The 11491-nt window shown below is 39.8% G+C and overlaps 1 long non-coding RNA gene across 1 annotated transcript; it reads right to left on the bottom strand.

The window, feature by feature from the left end:
• Positions 1-8391: 8391 nt before the first annotated feature.
• Positions 8392-9252, bottom strand: LOC310733259. Its single transcript, XR_014535679.1, has 3 exons — positions 9173-9252; positions 8841-9000; positions 8392-8673 (listed from the first exon to the last, which is right to left on the bottom strand). It is a non-coding gene; the product is annotated as an uncharacterized lncRNA (long non-coding RNA).
• Positions 9253-11491: the final 2239 nt, after the last annotated feature.

The following is an 11491-nucleotide window of genomic DNA, read 5'->3' as shown; positions in this document are numbered from 1 at the left end:
ATCATCAGTGACCAGCTACATCAGCAAGTGCATTGATGATGTGACCATCTCCAAGACCATCACTACACGCTCCAACCAGAAACCGTGGATGACTGCAAATGTGCGTGCGCTGCTGAAACAAAGAGACTCTGCCTTCAGATCAGGGGACAAGGCGGCCTTAAAAACAGCAAGTGCCAAACTGTCCCGTGCCATCAGAGAGGCGAAGCGTGCACACGCAAAGAAAATCCACAACCACTTCCAAGACAGCGGAGACACCCGGCACATGTGGCAGGGCATCCAGCCGATCACGAATTACAAGACCACATCACCTGCTTGTGACCGTGACCCCTCCCTCCCGAATGTGCTGAACGACTTCTACGCCCGGTTTTAGGTACAGAACAACGTGAAGGCGAGGAAGACCACCCCTCCTCCCACTGACCAGGTGCTCTGTCTAACCACAGCTGAAGTGAGGAAAACTCTATGCAGAGTTAACCCACGGAAGTCTGCTGGACCTGACAACATTCCTGGCAGAGTGCTCAGGGAATGTGCAGAACAGCTAGCAGATGTCTTTACTGACATCTTTAACATCTCCCTGAGCAGCAACGTTGTTCCCACGTGCCTCAAGACAATGACCATTGTTCCCGTGACGAAGAAATCTACTGTCTCCTGCCTCAATGACTATCGTCCCATCGCGCTCACACCCATCGTGATGAAGTGATTCGAGAGGCTCGTCATGAGGCACATTAAGACACAGCTTCTACCCTTCCTGGACCCCATGCAGTTTGCGTATCGTCCAAACCGTTCCACGGACGATGCTATCTCCACAACCCTCCATCTGGCCCTCACCCACCTGGATAACAAGGACTCATATGTACGAATGCTGTTCATTGACTTCAGCTCAGCATTCAACACCATCATTCCTCAGCACCTGATCGAGAAGTTGAACCTTCTGTGCCTGAACACCTCCCTCTGTAACTGGATCCTGGACTTCCTGACTGGGAGATCTCAGTCAGTCCGGATCGGGAACAGCATCTCCAGCACCACCACACTGAGCACTGGGGCCCCCCAGGGCTGTGTGCTCAGCCCACTGCTGTTCACTTGTGCTGACTCACAACTGTGTAGCAATGCACAGCTCGAACCACATCATCAAGTTTGCTGATGACACGACCGTGGTGGGTCTTATCAGCAAGAACGACAAGTCAGCATATAGAGAGGAGGTGCAACGGTTAACTGCCTGGTGTGGAGCAAACAACCTGTCTCTGAACGTTGACAAAACCAAAGAGATGGTTGTGGACTTCAGGAGAGCACAGAGTAACCAATCTCCACTGATTATTGATGGATCCTCAGTGGAGATTGTCAAGAGCACCAAATTCCTTGGTGTTCATCTGGCAGACAACCTCACCTGGTCACTCAACACCAGCTCCATCACAAAGAAAGCCCAGCAGCGTCTCTACTTCCTGAGAAGGCTGAGGAAAACCCACCTCCCTCCCCCCATCCTGACCATGTTCTACAGAGGGACCATTCAGAGCATCCTGAGCAGCTGCATCACTGCCTGGTTTGGGAACTGCACCGTCTCGGATCGCAAGACCCTACAGAGGATAGTGATGACAGCTGAGAAGATCATCGGAGTCTCTCTCCCCTCTATCATGGACATTTACATTACACGCTGCATCCGCAAAGCACACAGCATTGTGGACGATCACACACACCCGTCACACACACTTTTAACCCTTCTGCCATCAGGAAAATGGTCTCGAAGCATTCGGGCCGTCACAACAAGACTATGCAACAGTTTCTTTCCACAAGCCATCAGGCTTCTCAACACACAGAAATTAAACAGAACTCACACACACACACACACACACACACACACACACACACACACACACACACACACACACTCACTCAAATGTGTGTTACCGAACTGTAAAAAAAAAAATAATAATTTTTTTCATCTCAATCCATTCCACCACCATTCATTTATTTATTATTTATTATTCTCGACTGTACCACACTCTTAACTGCTGTTTTTTTGCACATTTATAATTTTTCACTGTATTATACTGTTTACATTCTGTTTCTTGCACATTTATCATTATAATTGTATTATACTGTTTACATGCTGTTCTTTGCACCTTTGACTGCTGCTGCATTTTTGCACTACATTGTTCTGTTTATACTCACTTCAGGGGTATAGTTTTTAGTTTGTATAGTGTCTACAGTCTTCTTGTACAGTACTGTATAATCAAGTATACAGTAGGTTTACTGGTCGGCGCTATATTGGGTTTTCTGTCTTGTCTTGTGTCATCTGTCTGCACTGTCTTTCTGCACTGTTTGCACTAGGTTGCACTCGATGCACTTTATGTAGCTTGTGTTGTAGCTCCATGTTGTTTTGTTTGCTGTTGTTTAGTGTAGCACCAGGGTTCCGGAGGAACGTTGTCTCATTTTTACTGTGTACTGTGTACCACTGTGTATAGTAGAAATGACAATAAAAGCCTTTTGACTTGACTTAAGGAAAAATAAGTTGATTTTAAATTTCATGGCATCAACACATCTCAAAAAAGTTGGGACAAGGCTATGTTTACCACTGTGTGGCATCCCCTCTTCTTTTTATTACAGTCTGCAAACGTCTGGGGACTGAGGAGACAAGATGCTCAAGTTTAGGAATAGGAATGTTGTCTAATACAGGCTTCTAGTTGCTCAAATGTCTTAGGTCTTCTTTGTCCTTCTCCTCTTTAGTTCAGATGACATGGCATCCCAGTTTTCCAAAAAGAACTTCAAATTTTGATTCGTCTGACCACAGAACAGTTTTCCACTTTGCCACAGTCCATTTTAAATGAGCTTTGGCCCAAAGAAAACGCCTGCGCTTCTGGATCATGTTTAGATATGGGTTTTTTTTCGACCTATAGAGTTTTAGCCGCCAGCGGCGAATGGCACGGTGGATTGTGTTCACCGACAATGTTTTCTGGGAGTATTCCTGAGCTCATGTTGTGATTTCCATTACAGTAGTATTTCTGTATGTGATGCATTGCCATCTAAGGGCCCAAAGATCACGGGCATCCAGGATGGTTTTCCGGCCTTGACCCTTACGCACAGAGATTGCTCCAGATTGTCTCAAATTTGAAATGTGTTGCTCTCATTAAATCCAAAATGAGCCAATATTTGTTATCTATATATCTTATTGTGAATAAAATATACGTTTATGAGATTTGTACATTATTGCGTAACTTTTTTATTAACAATTTGTACAGTGTCCCAACTTTTGTAGAATCGGGTTTGTAAGATTATATACTATGTTGATATAAACAGGGAGAAATACATACAACATATGCATATATCTATCAGGGATCCACCTGCCACGCTCCCCTCGGTAGCTGTCACGCTGCTTCGTTCTGCCGCTCTCTGCATTAACGAGACGCAGGTGTCTCTCGTTACTGATTCCTGAGATAAGCCTCCATTCCCATCACACTCGTGTCGGACCTACTAGTTGGTTATGGTGATCTACCTGGGTCCTGACTGCCAGCATTCCCCGCTGGTTCCTGCTTCCTTCTTCCGTTCCAGTGGAGTTTACTTTTCTTTCGGATTATAGTTTCCTGGTGGAGTTTACTTTCCTTTCAGATTATACTTACTTTACGGAATATACCCACGTTCAGGACTCATCACGCTTCACGGTGCGTATCTATTTCTAGTCTTGTGTTTGTGTGCTGAAGACCTAATAAAAGTATGACTGAGTTACTTCCGCTTCCTCTACGTGGTCACTCCCCTGACAATATTATACATACATACATACATACATACATACATACATACATACATACATCAGTTTGGGACACTTTATTTTTCCTAAATAAGAAAAACCTACTTGGCTATTTGCTCTCTGAGGAGAGTAGGTGATTTGCAGGACCTCTCTGTGGCCCCCTCTTTTTTGTGGGTTACCTCCCCCAGGTTCTCTCGGTCGTCCCATGATCTGTTAGGCTCCAGACATTCTATCATCCTCTATTTCAGGCCAGAGACCGGGAGAAGCTGAACCGGCTGTGTTCAGTGTGAGCACTGGACACTTACGTCCATAGGATGGATCCTTGGAGGAAGTTGGAACCACCAACAGGCTGGTCCACCCTGCTGACCTTTGTCAGGTTCTGTAACCTTGACCTCTCTGCCACTCCTGGCTTCTGTGTCCTTTGACATAGCTGTGCTCATACACACTAGTCAGGCACTGGTCAGTCTGATGGTATCGGACTTTTGTACCCGAAAGGTTGCAAATGCAGCTTGAGTTCCTGAAAGGGAAAGTGTCTAGGTTACGTATGTAACCCTAGTTCCCTGAGGGAATGAGATGCTGCATCTCATTTGCCACACCCCATGTGCTTTTTATATCTCCCTGGTCACGCCTTCCATTGGACAGATTACACACATGATTCGGGGCGTGGACAATGTGAAACGATCCCAAAGCATTGCGACGCAGCATCTCATTCCCTCAGGGAACTAGGGTTACATACAGTACGTAACCTAGAGACTATTCATTTGATAACTCTCTAACAGATCCAAATACATTCCCAGGGAGTGTTAGGATGAAGAAACGTCTGATATGGATGAAGGAAACAATATTTATGTAGTTATATAATGTTATTAATGTTGTTGAATGTTACTATTATTTGTGGTTTAACATTTCTTCTATACAAAGAGGGGAATATATTGTGGCCACTAGTTGTAGTCTTGAAAAAAAAGAGAAAGAGATTAAAGTTAATGAAGATGAAAAACCTGTGTTGAGTGAACAATAAACTGGTGGGTATTTCTGGTTCTGTGTGGATATTCCAAAAGTCATTGCTTTGTTAAAATGTATTATATCATATTATATTATATTATATTATATTATATTATATTATATTATATTATATTATATTATATTATATTATATTATATTTATTATATTATATTAGATTAGATTGTATTAGATTTGATTGAACTTTATTGTCATTGTGCAGGGAACAAGTATAGGGCCAGTGAAATGCAGTTAGCATCTAACCAGATTTGCAAAAAGCAATGTATATAAATAAATCTAATATAAATATATAAATATACAATCAATGTATTAAGGGTGTGCAAAGGTGCAATATATATTACAATAATATGGTATAAGGTGCATAATTTGAAGATAAACACAAAATCTTATTGTTTAAAAGCGACCATAGCAGTGCAGTGACATTAGGCAAAATTTTGTAATTTGTGCAAAGTGTCACAGTTAAAGAATGTGCAGCAGTAGGCAGTAACAGTAAGCGGCAATAACAGAAAGAGGCATCATGGAAAAAACAACGTAAGTTTACAGTATGAAGACAAGTTGGTATAGTGCAGTTTTTATGAGTAAAGTCAAATTGACTGAGTTGGATGTAGAGATCAGTGTTTATTTATAGAGTTCAAAAGGCTGACAGCTGAGGAAAATAAACTGTTCCTGAGTCAGCTGGTGCGACAGTGAAGGCTCCTATACTGTCTTCCAGATGGTACACAGTCCATGGCTGGGGTGAGAGGCCTCTGATCATGTTTTAAATCAAATAAAATGTTATTTGTCACATACACATACATGCAGAGTATGCCATGCAGTGAAATGCTTTATAGGACTGTCCGACATGAGGTCAAGTCAAGTCAAGTCAAGTCAAGTTTATTTCTATAGCGCTTTTCACAACAGACATTGTCTCAAAGCAGCTTTACAGAAATCAACAGTCAAGGTGAATGGTGTGCATTTATCCCTGATGCGTAGCCATGGCGACTGTGGCAAGGGAAAACTCCCTTAGATGTTATGAGGAAGAAACCTTGAGAGAAACCAGACTCAGAAGGGAAACCCATCCTCATTTGGGTGACATCAAGAGTTTGAACATAAATCTTTCAACAATACAGAAGACTGGAGAGTGAGAACTAGCATGAGTACAGGAGTATAAGATTATAAGTAAATGTTCTTTCTACAGTCTTTGGTATAAAAGTAGGAGCTACTATGCTCAACATCTGTGATCAACACAGATCCAGGAACAGCTTCTCCATGCCAGAGCCTTTAAACACTCCCGGAGGTCGAATGTCAAAATGAGGGAATAGAATAGGGAGAAAAATAAAACAAGGAAAAAGAAGGCAGATAAATAAAGATTAAAGACTATGTAAAATATGATATATATAAAGATATATATGAGGGAAAGTGTATATACAAGGTATGTGTAGCTGTCTTGAAAAGGTTGTAATTGTTTTTAAGTGGGTCAGTAATTTAAATTGTGGAAATGTATTTAGTTTACAAATGATGTATAAATGTTCATTTGAAAAGTGTGTTATAAAACTGTGTAATAGTGACACCTTCAGGAGAATTACGTTCATTATTGGTTGAATTTGTCACATGGTCTAGATAGCCATTTTAGTTTTCCGATCCACAAAGAAATGCACGCATGATGAGAGCTATCCTATAGAAAAAAAGTGTTAAAGTGTTAAAAGAAATGCTTATATAAATATCTTTTGATGTCTCCTGTTTTTCTGATTGGAAAGCGCACACGGTATGTGATTTAATTGTTAGATTTAATCTGTTAATTTGTAATAATATGTGTATTGATATTGTTTCAGTAGGAAACAACAGGTTAAACTGTGGTAAAAACCGACACAATGTATGTATCTAAATGTTATTTTATTTGTTTTAGTTTTTCACGGTGTTATGACGTTATGTGAAGATATTAAACGTTACGACATCAGTTGAAGCGTCATTCTTTCAATCAGAAGAAAACCTATAGGAGCCGTTACAGTGAAAAATGTATATTTGCACCCCTGGCCAGAATTAATCGAGAAAAAGAAAAGATCATTGTCAGCCCTCGATGTACAGAACATCTAATCGACCTGGTGGAAAACTGCAGCCAGTGGTGGAAGAGAAGACGTCGCCTTTCAAGGGAGCAACCGACTTCGTTGATTTCGGATTGGCTTCATTTCGTGAGACTGTATTTTGTTTATGGCGGAAGCAATGATAAGAGCAACGTAAGAAGATATTGCTGCAGTGAAGACGGGGGCAAAGTTGTAAAGCTTGGACAATTCGGTTGCTACCCTTGGATTCACAGGTCAGACTGTATCTTTTCAGCTTGAAATTTCATTTCTAGGTTTATGTTACTGTGTATGCAAATCCCAAATAGCAAATTTTTTCTGGGCCAGAAAGGGCTGAGTTCAGGCTGTTCTTTTGGCTCACATACCACCACGGCTTACGGTCCTTAATTGGCTCTAAAGCTGCTTGCCTGAAGTAATCCAGACTTTAGCCAAAAGCAGACCATAACTCAGCCACAACCCATTCACACCTCCAGAAATCAGACACAGCTGTCCTGCTACAAAGCCAGAATTTCCAAATTGACCAGATTTACCCCAGAACCCACCCACAATTTATCCAGAAGCCCCAGATGTCTACCATAAAAGGCCCAAATTAACCATATTTACCCCAGAACCCACCCACAACTTATCCAGAAGCCCACCAAAAAAAAAGCCATAACTGTACCAAAATGATTTAACTATGTAAAATGTGTATATTCAAAAAGCACAACCACACAATTGCAAATTAACGTGTTTATTGTAATTGTTGTTTTAAAAAAAACATGGTAATAAAAAATTATACCAAAGCAATCAAATCAAAATACAAGAATAACACACAGCAAAGAAAAACTACATTATAAACAAAATTAAACCAATAGTGCAATTAAAAACAAATTTAAAAGTGTTGTGCATAAATTAAAAGAAACCAAACAAAAGCTAGTTATGACCAAAAACATTTTAATACCGTGAAAGGCAAATATGAAAAATGACAAAAGAAGTGTGAAAACAAAATTAAAACTAAAGAAAACAATAGTGCAAATTTGAAACAAAATTAACTTGTGCATAAATGGTGTAAAATAACCCAAATGAATGCTGGTTAAAAAATAAATAAATGTACAAAGTGTAAAGTAAATATGAATAAGACTTAAAACAACAGCCACAAATAGAATTAAGCAAAGCCAAATAGTCACACAAACAAACAAACAAAACCAGTAGTGCAATTTAAAACTAATGTAAAAGTTGTGCATAAATGAAGTAAAATAAACCTACAACCAGCATTCATTTGTTGAAGACAAATGAAATAAAGTAAATCTACAAATGTGCAAATAAAGTAAATGAATAAACGTAAAGCAACAAAGTCACAATAAAAATAAGACAAAATTTAAACCAACCAAGCAATAGTGCAATTTAAAACAAAATGTAAATGTTGTGCAAAAATGAAGTTATGCTGGTTGTAAGAGACAAATTAAATGAATGAAATCTACATAAAGTAAATGAATAAACATTAAAGAAACGAAGTCACAATAAAAATAATTTTAAGACCAAATTTAAACCAACCAATAGTGCAATTTAAAACAAGTAAAATGTTGTGCATAAATGGTTATGCTGTTTTTAAGAGACAAATTAAATACAAATGAAATATACATGTGCAAATCAAGTAAGTGAATAAAAGCAACAACATAAAAGGATACTAACAATTAGGCAAACAAAAGCTGGTTGTAAACAGAAAAGGGGTAAGGCAATGGTTTGATTACAATCTTTGCAATGGTGTTCTTTTTTTCCTGCCACCCTTCCGATCACCAGCCAGATAAAACCACCGCCTAATAACCTTTTTGACTTCTAGCTCTGTTGTCTGAGAGCATGCAGGGTTTCGTCTCACAGCCTCTAAAATAGAAGCATACAGACACACGGTTAAATACATTTACATTATTGCTTTCTGCCCCTATGTTTTATGTATTTAGATTACATGACACAAAGATTCTTAACATTCCTCCATGTGAAAGTCATGAAAACACAAAAGCTGCAAGACGACATATCATAAAACCACTTACCAATCACAACGTTTTTCAGTTCAAGACCTTGGAATGGTGTTTTTCCATTTGCGCCTTTCCAGTTTATCGTTTTTGCAAAGTCATTTTTTATTGTCTGTTTCATTATACGCCAAATTGTGTCCTTAGCATCCACCCCACCAAGCAATCCAAGTTCAATTACCTGAAATGTTAAAACATGCTTTAGTGTTTGAACACTTGTGATTCAACTGATAAATTCTAAGTATTTTTTCTGTTAGATTGTATGGCGTTGATCACACAATACAACAGGAATTAGAACCAGGTTTGTAAGTGATAACAGCAGACAACAGTGCATAACTTTTACGGTTACCTACCACTCTCCGTCTTGTTTCAGGACTGGATCGAAGATTACTTTCAAGGGAAGTTAGGGACCTTAAATCTTCCACTGGAAAAATATGGGTGAAACAAATATTTGCATTTGATAATTTGTTTTGAGTTGATAAAAGTGTGTAACTTGCCATTTTCATGTGGTACTCACAGCTTGCTATCAGTGATTAAAGTTGAATAATTGTGTGATTTAAAGTAAGTTACCAACATGGATCAAAATAGATCAGACAATATCTTAGACCAAGTAATGCAAGCTCTTGAAGATGAAAAGGCACAATTAGAGGGGAAATTAGAAGCTGAAATCGATGCCTCAGAGGCAGAATTGGGAAAGACGCATAGCTGATATTAATGTGGATCTGGAAGTTCATAAGACAAGACTCCAAGAATCATCACAAGTTAAGCAAGAAGTTAGGCGATCAGAAAGAGAAAAGCGTCCAACAGAAAAAATGCTGGAGTTGAGACGTGAGGAGATCGTAAAATGAGAACGGAAGTTCATGTTCACTTACGCAAACTTCAAAGCTGAAGCTCAGTTTATCAGATCTAAACTCAAGGAAGAGTGCTCTAAAAACTGAGTTAGATGATATGATCGTGACTGCTGAAAAACGGGAAGCAGAGTTCAAACAATTATATGAGAGTATTCGTTCACTGAACGTTTCATCTCAAGATGTAAGAAGAAGAATGGACAGTTGCACTTCAGTTACGAGTGACATAACTGCATTACTAAAGGGACGCTGCACAGAAGTTGGCATTAAGGAGTTTGATGGGAAAGGCGTAAAAGAATCACTATGCCAATTATTGCAAGGAGATGAGGCTAGGTCAATTTATGGATCAACTGTGTCACGAGCTGAAAGAGATAGTCAGCAGAGTAGTTATATGTCCGGAAAAAGAGCAGAAGCAGCGGCACGCCTAGCTGCCAAACGTGCTGAACTAAAGAGAGAAAGAGACATTTTAGCTCAAAGAAAAGAGGTGCTAGACCAACAAGAGAGGCTAAAGATGCTGGAGGATCAAAGGGATCTTGAAGTTATGGAAGCTGAATACAATGTGTATGCAGAAGAGGAATCTAAATCGAATGCCGAAATAGGAGATACTAAAATGAGAAGCAGTTTGCCTCCATGTCAGCATCCACTGCAACACAACAACTCTTCATGCTGCAGGGTTTCTGAAAATTCTTTAGCTCAACTTTGCTCGGAAAATAATCTAGGGACGTAAGTAGATGAGGTCTTGTTATTAAAGGCACTTAAGGAATCCCTGGCGATGACTAAACTTCCAGCTCCAGAACCATTTACATTTAATGGTGATCCACTCGAATTTACTGAATGGCGCACGTGCTTTAAAGCTTTGATTAAAACCAATTGCACAACTCCAGCACATAGATTGTTCTATCTGAAAAGGTACATACGTGGATATGCACTTAGTGTACTAGAGGGAACCGTTTATAGGAGTGACGAGGAGGCATACACACAAGCTTGGGATGCCCTGAACAAGCGCTATGGACACCCTTTTGTAATCCAAAGAGCATTTAGGGCAAAGCTGAGTAACTGGCAAAAAAATTAACCTAGAGAGTCACTGAAGTTAAGAGAGTTTGGTGATTTTCTCATCTCTTGCAAAAATGCAATGCCTCATGTACAAGGTCTAGGAGTTTTGGATGATTGTGAGGAAAATCTGAAATTGCTGCAGAAGCTTCCTGATTGGATAACAACTCGTTGGAATAGGTATGTCACTAAAGTATTAGAAAAAGGGAAGCCATATCCAAGTTTCACTGAGTTTTCAGACTTTGTAGCAGAGGAGGCACGTATCGCATGTAATCCTGTTTCCTCTCTACATGCTTTGAAACAGGCGGAGGAAAAACCTGGGAAAGAGCAGAAATGTCTCAAAGCCAGCACTCTGGCACAAAATGTTAAACCCATTGCAAAAAGTCTGAGTCCAGGGGAAAAGGAGAATGGCTCTCAACCCAGCTCTTCGGGCACTCAGGATAAGAAACAAATAGAATGTGTTTGTTGTCAGCAAAATCAATTTATATACAAATGTGAAAAGTTTGCAGCAATGCCTCTTGAAGAAAAAAAAGGGTTCATCATCTACAACAAGATGTGTTTTGGTTGTCTAAGAGTCGGTCAGATCTCTAAAAACTGTAGAAAGAGAGCTACTTGTAACATCTGCAGACAGAGTCACACCTCTCCGCTCTGGGAGGAAAGCCAGATGCTTTACCTGATGAAAGAGCTTCCACTAGTTTGTGCAGTGTGGGAATGGACAACTGTACTCGCACCTCAATGATTGTGCTCTGATATGGCTCTTTTGTGTGACAAAGG

The sequence above is a fragment of the Silurus aristotelis genome (genome assembly GCF_946808225.1).
Source record: "Silurus aristotelis genome assembly, chromosome: 11".
NCBI classification, from domain to species: Eukaryota; Metazoa; Chordata; class Actinopteri; order Siluriformes; family Siluridae; genus Silurus; species Silurus aristotelis.
This window is presented reverse-complemented; position numbering and strand designations above follow the sequence as displayed.